This window comes from Apium graveolens, chromosome 5, assembly GCF_009905375.1.
Source record: "Apium graveolens cultivar Ventura chromosome 5, ASM990537v1, whole genome shotgun sequence".
Classification (NCBI taxonomy): Eukaryota; Viridiplantae; Streptophyta; class Magnoliopsida; order Apiales; family Apiaceae; genus Apium; species Apium graveolens.
The window spans coordinates 26462067-26476912 of NC_133651.1; the positions used below are offsets into that span (position 1 = coordinate 26462067).

Consider the following 14846-nt stretch of genomic DNA (forward strand, 5'->3'; position numbering starts at 1 on the left):
AGAATTCTGTTTCTTTTGGAGGAGATGTGACTGAAGACCCCAACATGCACATAAGGAATTTTTTCGAGATCTGCAGCACTTTCAAGTATAATGGCGTGACTGATGAGGCTATCAAGCTGAGGCTTTTCCCATTCTCACTGAGGGACAAAGCTAAGGACTGGTTACATTCTGAACCAGCTGGGTCCATCACTACTTAGCAAGATCTTGCGCAAAAGTTTCTGGTGAAGTTTTATCCGATGGCAAAGACTGCTGTTATGAGGAGTGCTCTTACTCAGTTTGCGCAGCAACCTACAGAATCTATGTGCGAAGCTTGGGAACGCTACAAGGAAATATTGAGGAAGTGTCCACATCATGGAATGCCCGATTGGATGGTGATCACTGGTTTCTATAATGGTTTGGGGGCCCAATCTCGGCCCATGCTTGATGCAGCAGTTGGAGGCGCCTTATGGGCTAAAAGCTATACTGAGGCTTATAATCCTATCGAGACTATGGCTGCAAATGAGCATCAAAATCCAACTCAGAGGATGATGCCTGGGAAGGTAGCAGGTATTCTGGAAGTCGATGCAGCCACCGCTATTGCAGCGCAGCTTCAAGCGCTGTCAATGAAGGTTGATTCTCTGGCTACATATAGAGTTAATCAAATAGCTATGGTTTGTGAGCTTTGTGCATGTTCTCATGCTACGGATCAGTGTTCTCTTGTCAACGAATCTGTTCAGTATATGAATAATTATCAGCGACAATAGCAGCCTGTGCCAGCTACTTATCATCCTAATAACAGAAATCATCCAAATTTCAGCTGGGGTAATAATCAAAATGCTATTCAACCACCATATCAGCAAGGTGTGAGTAAACAGTTTAATCCACCTGGATTCCAGCAAACACAGCAGTATGCTCAAAGGCAATCATATCCTCAACAGGGAAGTGCAGCTGCACCTACTAGTGCTGATTTTGAGGAACTTAAGCTGTTATGCAAAAGTCAGGTTATTTCTATCAAGACCTTGGAAAACCAAATAGATCAAATAGCCAATGTTGTGCTCAATCATCAACATGGCACTCTTCCCAGTGACACGGAAGTACCAGGCAGGAAGGAAGTTAAAGAGCAAGTCAAGGCTATTACCTTAAGGTCTGGAAAAGTTGCTGATGCTGAAAAGGCAAAAGAAGGAGAAGCTGAAGTTAAAGATGAAGAAGCTAAGCAAAAGAAGAAAGCGGTGGAACCAAGGAAGACTACTGTTGAACACACTCTGCCTGAGGGTAATATAGGGGAGAAACAGCTCTATCCTCCACCACCTTTTCCTAAGAGATTGCAGCAACAAAAGCTGGATAGACAGTTCGGTAAGTTTCTCGAGGTGTTCAAGAAACTTCACATCAATATACCTTTCGTTGAGGCTCTGGAGCAAATGCCTAGTTATGCTAAGTTTATGAAGAGTATTCTTTCAAGGAAGGTGAAACTGGATGACCTTGAGACCGTTGCTATCACGGAAGAATGCAGCGCTGTTCTGCAGCAAATTTACCTCCAAAGCTGAAAGATCCAGGTAGCTTCACCATTCCTTGCACCATTGGCAAGTTGACTTTTGACAAGTGCCTTTGTGATTTGGGAGCAAGCATCAATCTGATGCCATTGTCGATCTTTAAAAAGTTGGATTTACCTGATCCAAAACCCACATACATGTCTCTACAATTGGCTGATCATTCTATTACTTACCCAAGGGGCATAGTGGAGGATGTGCTAGTCAAGGTGGATAAGCTCTTCTTTCCTACAGATTTTGTTATTCTGGATTTTGAGGAAGATAAGAAGATTCCCATAATCTTGGGAAGACCTTTCTTGGCTACTGGCCGTACCTTGATAGATGTGCAGAAAGGTGAACTTATTATGCGGGTACAAGATCAGGATGTGACCTTTAACGTATTCAAGGCAATAAAATTCCCTACAGAAGATGAGGAGTGCTTAAAAGTGGATGTGATTGATTCTGCGGTTACTTCGGAACTCGATCGCATGCTAATGTCTGATGCATTGGAAAAGGCCTTAGTGGGGGATTTTGACAGTGATGATGAAGATGGCAATGAGCAATTACAATATCTGAATGCTTCTCCCTGAAAGCGAAAGCTGGACATGCCGTTTGAATCTCTTGGTACTTCTGACCTCAAGAATGCTGAAGGAAAGCTCAAACCATCAATAGAGGAAGCACCTACCTTGGAGCTCAAGCCATTACCTGAACACTTGAGGTATGCTTTTTTAGGAGATGCATCTACTTTACCTGTTATTATTGCATCTGACCTTTCAGGTAGTGATGAAGATAAGCTCTTAAGGATTTTGAGAGAATTCAAATCAGCTATTGGATGGACCATAGCAGACATCAAGGGGATCAGCCCTTCATATTGTATGCATAAAATTCTGCTAGAGGAAGGTAGTAAGCCGACTGTTGAACAACAGCGCAGACTTAATCCTATCATGAAGGAGGTGGTGAAGAAAGAAATTCTGAAATGGCTAGATGCAGGCATCATTTATCCTATTTCTGACAGTTCTTGGGTGAGCCCCGTACAATGTGTACCTAAGAAAGGAGGTATCACTGTGGTGGCAAATGAGAAGAATGAGCTCATCCCCACTCGAACAGTTACAGGATGGAGAGTATACATGGATTATCAAAAGTTGAACAAAGCCACGAGGAAGGATCACTTCCCTCTTCCATTCATTGATCAGATGCTTGACAGGTTGGCTGGTCATGAGTATTATTGTCTTCTGGATGGCTATTCAGGGTATAATCAGATTTGTATTGCACCAGAGGATCAGGAAAAGACTACCTTCACTTGTCCATTTGGCACGTTTGCTTTTCGCAGAGTTTCTTTTGGGTTATGTGGCGCCCCGGCCACTTTTCAGAGATGTATGATGGCTATATTCTCTGACATGATTGGAAATAATGTCGAGGTGTTCATGGACGACTTCTCCATCTTTGGACATTCGTATGATGAATGTTTGAATAATCTTCGCGTCGTACTCAAAAGGTGTGTGGAAACTAATTTGGTGCTCAATTGGGAGAAATGTCATTTTATGGTGCGTGAAGGCATTATTCTTGGGCATAAGATCTCTAGCAAGGGTCTGGAGGTGGACAAGGCCAAGGTGGGAGTCATTGAAAATCTTCCACCACCTATTTCTGTGAAGGGAATCCGTAGTTTTCGTGGTCATGCGGGTTTTTATCGGCGATTCATCAAGGACTTTTCAAAGATATCTAAGTCATTGTGAAATTTGCTTGAGAAAGATGTGCCTTTCAAATTTGATGATGAATGTTTGGCGACATTTGAGACTCTCAAGAAGAGTTTGATCACTGCACCAGTTATTACAGCACCAGATTGTACAGAGCCATTTGAGATGATATGTGATGCGAGTGATTATGCGGTAGGTGCAGTTCTGGAGCAGCGCAAGAATAATCTATTTTATGTGGTCTACTATGCGAGTAAGACCTTAAATGGGGCCCAAATGAACTACACCACTACGGAGAAGGAGCTCTTGGCTATAATCTTTGGTTTCGAGAAATTTCGATCTTATCTGCTTGGGACTAAAGTAACAGTATTCACTGATCATGCGGCCATTCGCTATTTGGTTTCCAAGAAGGATTCGAAGCCGAGACTCATTCGTTGGGTGCTCTTACTTCAGGAATTTGAGTTAGAGATCAAGGATCGAAAAGGTACTGAGAATCAAGTAGCTAACCATCTCTCTAGGTTGGAGAATCCCGAGTCTGCTTCACAAGATAGGACATTAATCAATGAATCTTTTCCGGATGAGCAGTTGTTCGCAGTTCAGGAGGAAGAGCCATGGTTTGCAGATATTGTAAACTATCTTGTCAGCAATATAATGCCTCCTAATTTGACCTCAGCTCAAAAGAAGAAGTTTCTGCATGAGGTGAAGTGGTATATGTGGGATGAACCATATTTTTTTAGACAGGGAGCTGACCAGATCATCAGGAGATGTATCCCGTTCTATGAGACGGAGGGGATATTACGAGACTGCCACTCCACGGTTTATGGTGGACATTATGGTGGTGAGAAGACGGCAGCTCGTATTCTGCAAGCAGGTTTTTTCTGGCCTACTTTGTTTAAGGATGCTCATCAGTTTGTTTTAAGGTGTGATCGTTGCCAAAGAGTGGGAAATTTGACGAGAAAGGATGAGATGCCGTTAAATGTGATGCTTGAAGTCGAGGTCTTTGATGTTTGGGGAATCGATTTCATGGGGCCTTTTGTCTCGTCCTGCAATAATCAGTACATCTTGCTGGCAGTTGATTATGTCTCAAAATGGGTAGAAGTCAAAGCTTTACCGACAAATGATGCAAAGGCAGTGCTGAATTTTCTTCATAAGCAGATTTTCACAAGGTTTGGAACACCTCGGGTAATCATAAGTGATGAAGGGTCGCATTTCTGCAACCGTAAGTTCACTTCTATGATGCAGCATTATAATGTGAATCATCGAGTTGCTACTGCCTATCATCCGCAAACAAATGGTCAAGCGGAAGTGTCTAACAGAGAGATCAAGCGCATTCGAGAGAAGGTTGTTTGTCCGTCAAGGAAGGATTGGTCTTTAAAGCTCGATGAAGTTGTTTGGGCTTACAGAACAACATACAAAACTCCACTTGGTATGTCCCCGTTTCAATTGGTGTATGGTAAGGGATGTCATTTACCTGCGGAGCTTGAGCATAAGGCCTACTGGGCGTTGAAAAAGTTGAACCTGAATTTAGATGCAGCTGGTAAGAAAAGAATGCTTCAGCTTAATGAACTTGATAATTTCGACTTCAAGCGTACGAGAATAACAAAATGTACAAGGAAAAGGTGAAGAGGTGGCACGATAGGAAGCTACATCCTAAGTTATTCGTGCCGGGGCAACAAGTTCTCTAATTCAACTCTCGTCTCCGACTTTTTCCTGGGAAGTTGAAATCAAGGTGGTCTGGACCTTTTATTGTCAAAACTGTGTTTCCACATGGAGCGGTGGAAATTTTTGAGAATGATCCGGACCAAGCATTCAAGGTTAATGGTCAGCGTTTGAAGCACTACTATGAGGACATGGAAAACCGAGAAGTGGTTAGTGCCATTTTATTGACTACTAAAGAAAGCTACGCAACGTCAAGCTAATGACGAAAAAGAAGCGCTGCGTGGGAGGCAACCCATGATTTGTTGTTACAGGAACCCTTAGAATTTAATAACCTATCCAAAAACACAAAAAAATTAGAAAAACAGGACTGAAAAAAAAATTCCAGTGACCCCCTGAGCGCCCGCTCAGCTCTGCTGAGCGACCGCTCAGGGGTCGGCTGCCAGAATTTTTTTTACAGTTCATAAAATACAAAAAAAAATCAGAAAATTAAAAAAACCCATCACAACCCATAAACCCACGAATTCTTTTCCTATTACCCCATGATTTTATCCCTCAACCCACTCCTAATCTAATTTAACCTAATCCACACCCTATATATACATACACCTATCCTACATATCTCCCACAAACTTTCTACACTCAAACTCTCTCCCAAACACAAAAACTCAGTTCTTAAACACTTTTATTCAAGATTCAATGGCACCCAAGAGAGCACGAACTATTGATAGCAGCAGCACAGTCCCTACTCCTGATTCATCGAGGGGCACTGCTGCAAGGCCTCGGTTGAATGACAGAGCTGCGGAGGAGGAGTACACTAGGCTTTTGGGGAAGCCGATTCTGAAGGAGAGAGGGTTTTTACCATCGGGGAGGGATGGTGAGTTGCTACCCATAATTGCAGAGAAGGGGTGGATAGCTTTTTGTGAGTCACCCGAAGCAGTGCCGATGAGCGTGGTTCGCGAGTTCTATGCGAACGCAAAGGCTGAAAAGAATGGGTTTTCTGTGGTCCAAGGGCTGACGGTTGATTATCACCCAGCGGCGATTCGCCGTGTGATTGGGCAGCGAGAGAGGAAGCCGAGGAGGAGAACTGGAATGAGAAGACTGCTGAGGATTTTGACTTGGATTTAATTTGTGCTACTCTCTGTAGGCCGGGCATAGTTTGGACCTTCAAGACCGGCACTAATGAGTATCGTCACTTCCCGGCGATCGCTATGAACAGTTATGCCCGTGCATGGAATGTATTTATTTATGCTAATATTTTGCCTTCTTCGAATGCACACGAGGTCACAGTTGAGAGAGCACAGTTGTTGTGGGGAATTCTTAATGAGGAGTACTATGTGGACCTTGGTGAGTTTATCTACCAAGGAATTCTGAAGTTTTTGAGGGGAGCTAAGCATATGAACATCCCTTATGCATCCACGGTTACGAAGCTTTGCCGAGCAGTAGGAGTGAACTGGCCGGCTCATGAGCAGTTGCAGTTGTCGGCCGCTCCGATTGATTCTGGGACTCTGAATGGGATGCAGGAGTGGACCGGTGGTGAGCCCGAGGAGCATGGGCTGGGTTATCATCTTCTAGGAGGGCGTCCAGCACGAGGTGCTACTATGGCTAGGCCTAGGCGTGATGAGGCTGGTTCTTCGAGAGCTCAGGAGGGTGCTGGGATGGCTGATACCCAGTATAGGAGGCTTTCACGGTGGATGGATGCCATGTACGAGACGCAGAGCAGGTTTGCTCAGGAGCTCACCCTTGCGTTAGGGACTGCTTTTCGGGGCCTTGGAGCTGATATCCAGTGGCCAGTTTTTGGTGAGGACTCTGCATACCCGCCGCCTGATACTCCACCCGCTGAGGGTGATGATGATGATGACTCCGAGTAGGTATACCCTGTGTTCCTTTCTACTACCTTCACTGGGGACAGTGAAGATTTTAAGTTTGGGGTGGTAGTTAAGGAATATTTTATGTGTGTCATATAGCTGCATATTCATGATAGTTTAGTTCATATAGTTGCATAATATTTGCCATATAGTTTTTTTTATTTTATAGCTTTATTTGTTTATCATGTCATGTAGCTCATGCATATACCATGATCCCTTTTGCGATGATCTATCGACTGAATTGTGATATTGATGCGAGTGTAGTGATAGCATTAAAGTGATATTGAGTCGTGTAGGTTGATATGCATGCTAGAAGCACTTGTAGTTTTATTAAGTCTTAGAAAATGCTTAAGGGCTAGATTGTTGTTATGATCTGATTGTTTTCGAGGTTAATCTATTTATTATGCTTAGAATTCGATAATAGGTTCTTAGTGATAAAGGCATGAAAAAGAAAAAAAAATGGAGTAAAAATGGAATTTGTTGCTAGTTGTGGCTAGGCGTCAAATGGCTAGTAGCCGGCTCGCATGTTATGCGAGTAGTCTAGGGTTGAGCAAGATGGAGCGAAACACACTTGCTCAGAAATTAAAAAAAAAAGAAAAAAAAAAGAAAAGAAAAAAAAATTGGTGTTTATGCATAATTGATCACGAGTGGGCTCTTTGCTATTCGAGTTATTAAGTTCTTAGGGGACTTTGTGCCTAGTGACCTAAGGCATTTAGAGTCTGGGATCCACTAACCTAACGCTCGTTACATGGATACCATTGTATAAGTCTTTTGTGGACCTCACTCATTACACGGTCAAATAAGCATTGTTGTCGTAAATAAAAAGCATGATTCCATAATAAGCTCCAAAATTCTTGTAGTTTTATATGTCGCTTTGTGCCTAGAATTTTTATTCTTTGTATAATCATGTGATTGCCTTGATCATAATTGAGTCATAATAATTGGTCTAGTTCCGAAGCATATCTGTTAAGCATCTGCACACACCACGTTTCTGGCTGTATGTTCGTTTGCATGAGTTTATTGATCTTTAGTCACCTAACTGCATTTGTTGAGATGTTGCAATTTGGTTGGTTTGTTCGTAGTAAGGGGGATCGCTGCATTTTCATATAGATTGCATTCATGCATGTTTTATTTATTTTTGAGTCTGTGACGCTTGAGGACAAGCATCGATTTAAGTTTGGGGGTGTGATAAGTGGCATTTTATACCACTTAGAACATCTTAAAATGGCTTAAATTGGTGCCTTGAAATCAAGTATTTTGTGTATTTGATGTGTTTTTCTAGTGTTTATGCATTTTAGGGTATTAGTTGCATTTCGGAGGAGTAATCATCAAGAATAAGCCTTGTCATGTGTTCACCATTGAGAGAGGAAAGAAAGGGGCAGATTACAGCGAAGAAACGGAGCAAACTCAGGATTTTTCCAGTAGGGTCCTGAGCGCCCGCTCAGCAATGTTGAGCGGCCGCGCAGAAAGCTGAGCGCCCGCTCAGCTATGCTGAGCGGCCGCGCAGGGTCGGGAAATTAAATAGTTGTTTTTAGACTTCTACTTCTGTTTGGCTTCCACTTCTATATAATCTGAGTTTTATGGGACTATTATATAAGTAGATTTGGAGACGTTTTCACGAGAGAGGATCGTGGTATTAAGCAAGGAGCGAAGGAGATAAGGAAGAAGACCATGTTAGCACACAGCAACGAAGAGGAAGCATATTTTCTTGTGATTCTTGTTTCGTTGCAACGTTGGATGCTAGTTTTCTTACTTTGAACCTATTTACTCTTGTGATGTACTCTGATTTAATATAAATAGTTTAGTTATTATATTCTTGTGTTTGTTTATCATGATTTCATATGAACCCATGATGACGATAAGTGCTATTATGGGTTAATCGTGATCATGGGGTTGCAACGGATTTACTATGGAATTCTTTAGTTAATTGTTTAATACTTTAGTGTGTGATGATTGTATGATATCTAGTATTGGTTGTGCGTATTCGTCTTATGTGCGTCGCGGACATATAAGATAGGGTGTTAATCTCTTGTGAAGCGATGGTGGATCTTGAGATTTAGAACTTGCCATGCTAGCATAGGTTCATGTATGATGTGCATGATTAGTGGGTAACTCTAACATTTTTATTCGCCCTGTGTAATCAAAAGGAATAACTTGTGCTTAAATCGTTGTGTTGTCAATTTCTGTAGACATATAGGAACTCAACATAATTGATGCCTATTCAACTTCTATCTTAATTGTGGATGTTTGGTAGAATGGTATTAGTACAATGAAAGTTGGCTTTTATCAGTTTCGTGTTATTCGATTAATATCATCACTGTCACATGCTAAAGGTAATAACAATAACTATTGAAGGAAGTAGTAATGAAGTTGTGATCTCATGAGTGTTTTAATATTGTTAATTTGAATTGTTAATTAAGTGATTAATTAAGTAATTAATTATAGTTAATATTTAGTCAATAATTCTAAGTGTTAGTGTCTTAACATTGAGAAGTAATCATACATTGGTGTGTGAGTTTAATTAGACAATAATTAGTCCGAGTCTCTGTGGGAACGAACTAGAAAGTATTCTATATTACTTGCGAACGCGTATACTTGTGTGAATATTAGCGCGTGTTTTCGCCCTAACATATGCCCCCACGAAGAATAAGATTCGGGGTAAACCCTGAATGTGATAATCAGGGAGGTCGCAATTAAGATATAAGGGACCCGGAATATAATGAAGTGGAAAACAAGGATTTTAACGTATAAGATAACCCCAAGTATGGGAGAAGGATGAAACATTTCATATTAAGGAAACAGAAAGTCGAGTAAGGAAAGGAGACCTGAGACGGTACTCATATACGGCAATTCATGGACCTGTCTAAAAAGAACTTAGACTATTATCCCCAACCACCACCTTGAGGAGACAGTGCGGTGGGAAATTCTTTCAGGACCTTTAAGTCGCTAAGCTCTCGGAATTCCAAGGAACAAGCGAACCCAGTAGAGGTGAGAGCCTGGCTAAAGGAAATATAGGAATCATTTGAGATTCTAAATGATTGATGAAGCACAAAAGACTGTTTTATCACTTACCTTCCTAAGAGAGAGGCCACCCGCTGGTGGAAGGCTAAGGAAGATAGAGAGATAGTGTAAAAGCTTTAGAGCCATAACAAAGGCGGACGAGTATGATGAATTATGAATCTAAGTTGTAAAAGTTGTAAAGATTCGTTCTGAGGACAAGAATCCCAGAACGACGTGATGTTTGAAGTCAATGATTAGTGGGTTCATGAAATGATTGTAAGAGAAAGGAAAATAAAGAGAAACTGAAGTGGGAAGAAATAAAAAGGCAATACAATTTAAGGAATGATAAGGGAGTTGGGTATGAGGAAACCCTAAAGACTCGTAGCAATAAATAAAAAAGTATGTAATCTTCAGGATGAGAGTGATTCACTATGAGTTAAAATTGATGGTTGAAGGCATAAGAGATACATATATTTTATCCCCTGTAAGTTGGGAGGATTCGAGGAAACCTTGAAATAGTTCGAAGGATAAATAATGAGACGCGGATAAACTGAGGAGACAAGAAGGTAAGAAATTAGGAAAATTGGATGAAGGAAGTGACCTTCAAGAATGTGAAGTGTAAGACCGGTGGCATGATACCCAGAAAGGGAGACGTCAGGTAAGAAAGATATCCCAACATTGAGATGACTGTTGAGATCAACAACAAAAGTAAATAAGGAATTATTAAGAAGAAGTTCACGTTGAACACGACCAATATCTTCCAGAACATCCTTGTTATCGTTACCAAATTAGGCAAGAAAAACGGATAACCGTTGTTATCTTTTGAAGGCCATATTGATTGACCTCATTTTGAATACAGATGTTATTGTAAAATTAGGCATATACTATCGAGGTGGGAATGATTGAATAAGACACCCTTATCAGGGATATATGACTTGATTTATCCATGAAAGGATGCAAGTACCTTTTTAAAGGTGGAATTAAGGATATAACCTCAATAACTTGAGATGAACCATGGGGGAATGCATAAAGGTTGGCATTTCACCCTTAATGGGGACATTATGAGTTTGGGTGGTACGGAATGAAGGACTAAGGCAACAACAACCTTTAAAGATCAGTGGAGAAAGTTTTCAGAACTATATAGACAATGGTTCTAGTATTAGTAAATGGTATCTTGATATGCCATGTACCTAGGGAGTACCGGATAAAGAATTTAAGGATAACCTTAGAGGTTTTACAAGGAAAAAGGTAATATTCAAAGTTCTCAAGAATAGAAATTTTGATAAAGAAAATGTGACATAATTATAATAATGCCAGGTGGGCACGTGTTGAACCATAAGAAAGTATAGATCGACCAAATGAAGGTCGAGATTGGTGAAAACGAGAAGGACCCAAGATAAGAGACGTCCTAAGTATTATCGAGAGTCAGTCATGACAATGTTCACATCTAAAGACTAAGGCAATGACTTATGGAAAAATGGTGATTTTTTTCTCACCGGGATTTAAGAAAAGCATTTTCACATAAACAGTGATTGAAATGAGGTAGAAAATTTAGTTGGAGGTGGTTAAAATGACATTGATTATAAGGAAATTTTACTATCATGAAAGGCCAAGGAGGTGGCCGACACTTTAAATGTAAGAGGATAATTATAGGCGCTCGTGCCAGAGGAATACAGTGATGATGGTTGAAGCCGTGAAGGTTGTATTATGGTTTGGAAGATTGACATTCTTTCTGATGATCGTGCAATACTCAACCGTAATAATAGTTTGGTAAAGATTTAATTTATGCAATCGCCATAAGCGGGCTATCTATCTTAGAAGGTCATATCTTAAGATAAGCCAGGGCCATGTGATGAAAGGACTAAATGAACCCTTGAGTTTCCAGTCTCTTATTGAGGACATATGATTACTGACGGTAATAACCTGCTATTGATGCTTTGATTGATATTCTTCTACAATTTTATCTACTTCATGTCATATATACATCAAGTTCAGGAGATGTCCTTCATGGATCACAAACGGTGATATGTTACCTACTTAGAAGGTTTTGATACGGTAAGTATGGACTCCGTATGATTAGCTATTAAGATTTTGAGGAAAACGAATGACTACAGTAGGTCAGTGGTGGACCATAGTAATGCTACAATGAGTCTATGAATAATGAGACGATGACAACTGTGAGAGTTGTATTGTAATGAATGTTGAGATTGAGTACCACTAATCGGGTCGTGGTGATGTATAAGTTATTATTGATAGACTATTTAAGTCGATTATCTACCTATTGAATATTTATTCCTTCTTATCAATAGAGGGTCATATTACTATACGAGGAAGGTTGCGATGCAAGCATAGAATTCTAATAACGATGATGTCTAGAATGAAATCCCAGATTCGATTTTCGATGTCGAGGGAGTTTCAAAGGTGATTGTTTATAAGCTCGAGCAAGAGCATGGGACCATAGAATGATGGACGGAATAGTAGATATTCAGGAGCGTGAAATGCGATGCTATAATACTTGATGTTGATATATATACACATATATTTTTTCTCCTATGACAAACCTCTATGATTCAGAGGTAGATTCCAAGCCAGATATTTGTGGCAGTATTTTTTTCATATACAATTCTCTTCAATTCGTTCTTTTCTCTCCTTTTCATTTTGTATAAGCTGAGAAGAACAACCCTTCCAGAAGGGGAGGTATTGCCGAATGACTATCTATCTGTGTGATAGAAGCCTAGTAGGATACCACATGTTGTTTAATTGCTTGTCAAGTACTAAAGGTTGGCCACCTTCTGTACTAACTATGCAATAGAACAAGTGTTCATGATCATAGTGATCTCTCAATAAAATCTTTTACTTCTATACGATAGATCAAGCTTTCGAAGATGGAAGCAACTAGAAAGGAAGTAGTATCAGTGCGGTGGTATTCCGAATCTACCGCGTTCGTGATACTAAGGTTGACGCGGTTATTCAAAGGTTATAGAACGCTAACGAGCAAAAGTGTAACCAGTATAATATTACGTACGAAAGATAGTAATGATTACGAACTGGAAAAGAGTGGGTATTGAGAAGCAAAAGCTATAGTGCTAGAAGCTATTATGAGAGTCTGTGAAATAGACTTGAAAGAATTTGGAATGATCACTTATCGCGGATTGAGTTTTCTTACGACAATTGATCATATGTCATCATCGAGATGTCGCCATATGAGATCCTTGAGGGAAGACAATGTCGATCTCCCTTATGTTAGGATGAAGTTGTAGAGCGCAAGATGCTCGGACCCGCAGTAGTCCAAAGGACCAAGGGTATAATAGATCTAATCAGAGGACGGCTGGTAGCAGCCCAAGACAGACAGAAGAAATATGCAGACCTAGCCCGAAAGGATAAGGAGTATGAAGTAGGGGACTTAGTACTGCTAAAAGTATCCCCTTGGAAGGGATTAATGAGGTTCGGAAAGAAAGGGAAACTAAGCCCAAGATACATTGGACCTTTTGAGATACTAAGACGGATTGGGAAATTAGCTTACAAGCTAGCCTTACCCCCGAACCTAAAACAAGTTCATAATGTGTTCCATGTGTCAATGCCAAGGGAAGTATAATCGGGATGCCAGACACATAGTGGAGTACGAGCAGGTGGATATGCAACCAGATCTGACTTACGTGAAGAAACCAGTAAAAATTATAGATAAGAAGGAACAGGTGCTTCGGAACAAAGTGATCAAGCTAGTCAGAGTGCTATGGCAGAATCATAATGTGGAGGAATCAACTTGGAAACTAGAGAGCACAATGCTACAAAAGTACCCCCAATTGTTTTCTATCTGATTCCGGGACGGAATCCTTTTAAGGAGAGGAGACTATAATAACCCCAAAAATTTTGAACTTTTTGTAACCCTTATGAATAGTGATTTTGCTGATTATGCTGAATAAGAAAACTTTTCATACCACCCTTTGTAGAGGTTCTTTTATTGTTATTCTGAGATTTTATTAGTACTCTATATGGTATATAAGTGTATGTAAAGATCGTCAGAATCCAAATTCGAACACTTTGATTTTTCTCGAAAATCCACCAGATACAGAAAGAATTGAGTACAAGGTAACAGGATAAAAAGGATTTAAATTCAAGGATTTTAAGAGGGGATCATAAAAAGGAATATAAAATATTGAGAAGGGTTTAGGGGAACCCAAGTAATAAGATCCCGGGTATGATACCTCAAACGATAAACGAGAACGAAAGTTAAGCGAACCGTATAACAGATCAGCGATCATTAGCCAAGTAATTAGGAGTTAATCAAAGAGGTTAGTGGATGATGTCATCACACCAAAAAGAAGAAGACAAGTGTAAGAAGATGACATAAGCATGGTGACTTAAGCATGACAAATGGAGGGATTGGTTGGTTGATTGTGAGCCATTCATTTTTTACCATAGTAAAAATTTAATTAACAAACAAAACAACATCAACCAAGCCAAACAAATCATAACACAGAACTTGACTTTTCATTTCCAAACAAGCAAGCTCTCGGCCCTTTCTCATTTTCAAAGAAAAGATTATCCAAATTCAAGTTCCAAGCTTTGATGATTTGTGAGGTAATTATCCAAGGTTCCTTAAGCATAGATATAGCTATCCTATGAATCTAAGCTTCCATTTCCTTCACAATCTCTTCCAACAATTCATGGAAGAAGAGGGTGAAGAGTGTTTTCAAGATCTTAAAAATTTTGATCTTGTGTTTTTGTTTAATTATTGGTTGGTTTAGTTCTTGGGAAGTATGATCCATGTATATTTAGAGTTGGGTTGGATTTATAATGAGTTTGGAGTTTGTAAATCTTGATTATTGATTAATGAACTTAAGTATAAACTTTTAGTTCATGATTGAGAGTAGTATAAATTGGAAATCTTGAGATGTTGGGGCTGTTGTAGTAGAGTATGGATGGAGTTTGGTTGTAGTAATGATTGTGGGTTGATTGTGGATTGATTTGGAGTGGTACAAATTTGGTAATCGCGTAAACATAGCCGTCATAATGCCTGATTTACCTTAGACTGCTTTTGTTCTTAACATAAGGACCCGTGAACTCACTGTTAGGTTTTGACCATTGCCATGATTAGATAGTTCATGTTACGAGCTTCATTTTGA

The 14846-nt window shown here is 40.1% G+C and overlaps 1 non-coding gene across 1 annotated transcript; it reads right to left on the reverse strand.

The window, feature by feature from the left end:
- Positions 1–251: 251 nt before the first annotated feature.
- LOC141662656 (small nucleolar RNA R71) lies at positions 252–358 on the reverse strand. The gene has a single exon (XR_012550759.1). It is a non-coding gene; the product is annotated as a small nucleolar RNA R71 (small nucleolar RNA).
- Between the last annotated feature and the right edge of the window lie 14488 nt (positions 359–14846).